Genomic DNA, 6,251 nt, shown 5'->3' with positions numbered 1-6,251 from the left:
GAGCAGAGCCAAGCTTGGCTCATCCAGAGGGTGTGGGAGGGGTGGCTCCCCACCAGTTTGTGCACCCCCCAGGGGATGCATGGGAGGGGGCATGTGACCCACCAGATTTGTGCACAGAGTGGATGTGGGCTGCTTGCTGTGAACTTGGAGCTCTCTGCTCTGCTGCCTTTCTGTTGGGAGTCCTGCACTGGCCACATACCCCTGCCCACCCAGCAGCAGTGGGGGTGGCAAGTTATGTCTCCCACTGCTGGGGAGGGCGCACAGTTGGTGTGGGGGCTCCTGGAGAAAAGGCACTACAATGGAAATCCCTGAGCCCACAGCAGGCAATCTCCATCTGCCCTTCCCACACTTGGCTCTGGTCCACTTAAAAGTGTCCTGGCCTTAAAAATGGTGGTGGTGCTTAAACTAAAGCTCATTCAATGAGCTTTAGTTCAAGTGCCCCCACCACCATTTTTAAGTTCCAGGACACTGATACATGAGGTTGTAGAGCTCACCAATGTGTGTGTGTGTATACACACACACACACACACACATATATATATACACACACACACACACACACACACTTTTTTTTTTTTTAAGTAAATTGGTTATCTGATTGGCATTGGCCAATATGGTTAGTTAATAATTGGCTATCAGTATTTGCCAAGAAAATCTTTATCAGTGCATTCCTAGTTTGGACAATCTACTTGTTTTCCAACAGTTGTTAGAGGTACACATGTAGTGTGGTCCAGTGAGCCAACAAAATACAATTTCCATATGCATCCCTGTGAGACTCAGTGAGGCACAATGCAAAAATGTTGGTGGGATACAAATTTCAGTATTGCTGTTATATATTCCTCCCTGCATTTCTCCAAATGCTCACTTCTCTTTCAACCCCTTCTCTCTATTTTTCCCCTCACCTCTTTACTTTGACCTAGTTTTTTCTCCTTTAGGATTTCTTTTTGGTTCTTATCTTGCATTTATAAATTATCTTTGTGCTAGCAGACAACACTCATAACTGCTAGGGGCTAAGCTGTGCCTTTATCCAATCATTCTGTTGTAGGCAGCGGTGGCATTACTTCAAAGGAAGCATCAGGAAGTACTCTGCAGATATGTTTGGTTGCCTATGGAAGAGTAATCTATGATGCTCCTTTAAAGAGTACAGCATATCTCACCAGCTGTCCTGCAAACCCAGCCAGCTCTTCTGGTTACTGGTTGGTATATGAAAGATGATTCCTTATCATCAGAAGTGGGGAATCTCTCTCTTGCTTTCCCTTTATGTAGGCCACTCAAAACTGGGAGGCACATCAAGGACCAACCATTTAGCAAACTGCGGCAACAGGTTCAACCTCTTTGTTTTGCATTAAAGGGAAACATAACATCTTAACTCAAACCCAGTTTACCACATAGTTAGGACCTTACAATACATGTATTTAGGACCTTACAATACATACCAAATTACTCTTATCAGTGGTTCCACAGAAACCCCTGCATAGTAAGGAGCTACTCACGGTGTGCATCTACTCAAGACACTTTGCTGCACACTAAATCAAATTACAGCACAGTAAGCATCACTGTCTACGTGTGCAGAACCTTACTGCACAGTAATTTGCTCTACCCAGCAGTTAATTTTCTACCTGCAGGTGCAAATGCAGGTAGCAAATTAACTGCTGAGTAGTTACTGTGCAATAAGGCACGTGTAGACAGTTAACCAGGAGCATCATTGATGCCAAGTTGAACATGGGCAGTGTGGGGATGCAGTCAGGAAGGCCAACTGCACCTTGTCATGCATCCACAGATGCATCTCGAGCAGATCCAAGGAGGTGATACTCCCCCTCTATGCGGCACTGATCAGGCCGCAGCTGGAGTACTGCGTCCAGTTCTGGGCGCCACACTTCAAGAGGGATGTGGACAACATGGAGAGGGTCCAGAGAAGGGCCACTCACATGATCAGGGGGCAGCAGGGCAGACCCTACAAGGAGAGGCTACGGGACCTGAACCTGTTCAGCCTCCACAAGAGAAGGCTGAGGGGGGATCTAGTGGCCTGTTACAAACTAGTCTGAGGGGACCAGGAGGCTCTGGGAAAGTCCCTGTTCCCCCGTGCACTACCAGGAATGACCAGGAATAATGGTCACAAGCTGGCAGAGGGTAGATTTAGGCTAGATATCAGGAGGCGCTACTTCACAGTCAGGGCGGCTAGGATCTGGAACCAACTTCCAAGCAAAGTGGTGCTGGCGCCTACCCTGGGGCTCTTTAAGAGGAAGCTAGATGTACACCTTGCTGGGGTCGTTTGACCCCAGCACTCTTTCTTGCCATGGCAGGGGGTCGGACTCGATGATCGGCTCAGGTCCCTTCTGACCCTAGAAACTATAAAACGTTCTCCTGGTCATCCAAGCAGCAGGGGGCAGGAGATTGCTCCCTACCCTAGGAGCTGCCTGCTAGCAAGGTGGGCTCTGGAGGTGCATCCCAGGCCAGGACAATGCCCCCCTGCCCCAGCATCATGGAGCTTCTGGCCCTGGGTCTGCAATCATGATCATGATCACAATTGTGATTGCGGAGCTGGGGCTGGGAGCTCCCTGCTGCCAGGGCAGGAGGACATTGTCCCAGCCTGGGGTTCACAACCAGAGCCTGCACGCAGCTCAGGCAGGGAACAACCTCTCAGCCCCCACCCAGAGACAGTTATCTCCTGGCCCTGTGCTCCAGCCAGCCCTTGGCTAAGCACCCAGAGGGAGCCTGGAGGCCCCCCTGGCTGTTGCAGAGGGGCAAGCAGCGTAGGAGCAAATCTGCTCCCAAATATTCACTCATGTAGATGCCTGCCCAGGGTGGGTTTATTCTGCAGTAAATTTCTGCAGAGTAAACCCATCCAGCAGCATTTACACATGTAGATGTGCCTGCTGTTAATAAAAGTGCCAGATGAGATCCTTTGTTATTTTTATTGGCCTTCCCAATAAGTAAAGCACTTCAATTCCGGCCAAAAGAGGCACATTTTCCATAATGGGGATTGGTTTCACTTTGCAGCCACTGCCAGAATTAAAATGCTTCTATGTTAGAGTAGGGGGGCTCAACCTTCCAGCCCCAGGGGCCAGGCAGGTGTCATGGAGCCAATCTGTGCACCAGATCCCATGGGCAGGGTCAGTCTGCAGGTTGGATCCAGCATGGGGTCAGTCAACAGGTGTGATCTGAAAACCACAGCAATTCAGGATTCCACTACTCTCCAACTACTAAAATTTTTAGACGCATGTAGAGACCTGAGGGCCACATTCAGCCTGTGGGCTGAAGGTTGAGCACCACCGTGTTAGAGCATAGCTTTGCTGAATTGGTCCATCATCCATCCAAGGTACTTCCTGGATAAGGAAGCCTGGTATATCAATGGTGGGAAAGTCACTATGCTTTGTGAACCCTACTGGTAAATACACTGCAGGAGAAAGACTATTCATGCAAGCTATTTAATTCTTTTACACTGAAGACAGTTCCCACATCAGTGAACAACATATCCAACAGGAGGCAACAAACTTTAAACTGGTCATTTTGTCCCTGCTAAAACATAAGAAAATTGTGAATATAATGAATTAAAAGTTCTTTGGCAATTTTACAAGGAAGTGAAAACCAAATAATTGTTTGGTGCTTTTTAAATTCTTGGCAAGAGTATGATCCTTCCCTCAGCTATGAAAAAAAATGTTAGCATACTTTTAAAAGTTTCATTACTTAACTCTACAGATAACTCTTTTCTTCTATTGCTTCAGCTGCGACATTTACTTTTTCTCATTATAGAAATTGTATGTTACTTTGTCTGGGGAAAAAGGGGAACTATTAAGTATAAAAAATATATACTCCAAATATTTATAAAATTACTCCTTCTAGGTGTAAAAGAGTTGTTCCTGCTTAAGGCAGAATTTGCTATTCATGGTGGTTTTGCTTCTCTCTTGTTTCCTGCCAAGCTTAGACTAATTAAAGACCAAAAGTATTATACTTTTTTGATTATGACCATGCAAATGCTTTCCTTGCTTCTGAAATTAAAAACAAGGATGATAGTTCTATGCTTGTGATATTGATCCAACAGATTATTAGGTTTTTGAGGCAGTTGCCTGTAACTAAACATCTATTTAATGATTATTCTTATGCCAATCTGAGCAATAATAATTACCATGTCAGATTAAAACTACAGGGATAGAGCTTTGTATAAATTCTTTCTTTTCTCAACAATTTTATGAGAAATCTTTCTAGAAAAGATGATGCTATGAATTATTTATATTTACTTTTATAATATTTTCCTTAATATTTAGTCCCTTATTATGAATTAATCTGAATTATTAATTGATACATTAAAAGCATATACATTCTAGCAATCCCACTAGAGGAGTACTACATTTTTTATGTAAACTGTAAAAGAAATACTTGCACGGAGTGGTACAGAAGCTGGTACTGTGGTGACTGTCCTGGAAGAATTTCATTTTAGAATGGATATTTCCAAAAACAGCACCACAGTGCAGCTGTTGAGCAAACCTAAGGTAGATTTTTTTCCTGCTGCAGCATGTGGTAAATGATTTCAAGAACAGAGCTAAATACTTCACTCTGTGACACCAAGGTAACCCCACCGAAGTCAGTGGAGTTGCAGTGATGAAATAGGTGCAAAAACATGACCCAAAATGTCCAGCATAAAGCAAATTTGTTTCTCTGGATGAAGGTAATTTACCCTCCCATGCAGCAGGATGTTTATGAACCATTTCATTCCTACTTACACTCTGTTTGGAGTCTGATATAGGACATAGGACTTTTGAGCACCCTCTGCACTGGGTGAATTTCATCTCCCTGAACAAATATTTTGGATAACGTCCATAGCTGACCAATGCAGCAACTGGCAGAGAACTAAACTTTAAGATCTTTTTATGTTAATCTAGGTCAAGAGGGTCAGGAACTAGTACAAGATTGTACACACTTTTATTTTAATTTTCTCTAAACCCACTCACAAAGGCACAGCAAACTTAACAGCTATTTTAGACAACAGAAGATTCTCCAAACATGTGAATGCATTTATAGTAAAGCCATTATTGTTATCATTACCTCTTCTGAAATTCTACCATGACCACAATGTTTTTATTTTTTTATTAGCTCTCTACAAATAGAATGCAAATTCCAGCATATTCACTAATCAATATTTTCTCCTTCAGTACTCTGAGAAAATAAGGGTATTCAAATGATGTCTCTTTAAATGCCTTACGAGAATGCCTAAGGCATCTTAAATGCCTAAGATGCTAATCTGAAAACAAAAATATAACACTCATCCTCCCACCCTGTCCCCAATCGCTCATGCAGTTTCATTGCACGGTAGGTAATTTTCCACACAGAGATGACCAACTTCTGAAATAAAACTTATCAAGACTGAAGGGAAAATGTAAGATATCCATAAAAGTTATCAATTCATCCCTTCCAAACACTGCAAAATATCTTCACTATTAGAAAGATAGAAAGTACATGTTTTATTTCATGCATAGAGGCGTAATGCAGAATCATCCGTTTACTTCAGTAGGTTTGGAATCAGGTCATAAGCCAGCCTTTCTCTAGACTTGGCCCATATAAGTCTCTTCAGTTTAGTAAAGAAGATTTTCCTATCTGATTATATCACAATAGTTTAGAGTTATTTTCCCTTACACTTATTTGGTTACAGGTTTATGGTCAGAGCCATATTATCAAAAGATTTGGACTCTAGTTTAGATACCTAAATAAAGTGACCAGATTTTCAAAAGCACACAAGGATCCTGCAGTTCCATGGTTTCTCATGGCTGCTGCTGGGTGCTGAGAGCTTTTAATAACTTGGCTTTAAAAGCATTCTAATTAGTAGCCTAACAGCATGCAACTATTTCATATCAGTTATGATTGAAATTTCATGACCAGGTTGTCCCTTCTCATAGAGGAAACATATGAACAAGGTATAAAAGTTCAAGGAATGCAGTGAGGGTTGCCTCATGTGGACCTCTTCTGCAGATCCAGAAGCATCTGAACAAAAAGTTTAAATGGCATCTCCCAAACTCCCTGATCACACAGCCTTTGAAAGTACAATAACAGGTGAAGCAGCAGTAACAGCAGTTTCAAGTTAAAAGTTAATTCAAAGAAAATCTGTCTTAGGTCTCAATTTAGAACATACATATGGTAGATTTTATTCTTACCTGGGGTGAATGGTCAGATACATAATAACCAGAGGTATAACAAGCCATTTCTGCACTCTGGGCACTAGTGGCAGCTGCTACCAGCAGTGGCAGTTGCTGCCAATT

Source organism: Gavialis gangeticus, unplaced genomic scaffold (genome assembly GCF_001723915.1).
Source record: "Gavialis gangeticus isolate Ggan-Ray unplaced genomic scaffold, GavGan_comp1, whole genome shotgun sequence".
Lineage (NCBI taxonomy): Eukaryota > Metazoa > Chordata > Crocodylia > Gavialidae > Gavialis > Gavialis gangeticus.
The sequence above is the reverse complement of the archived record's forward strand: the minus strand, read 5'-3'. Positions refer to the sequence as shown.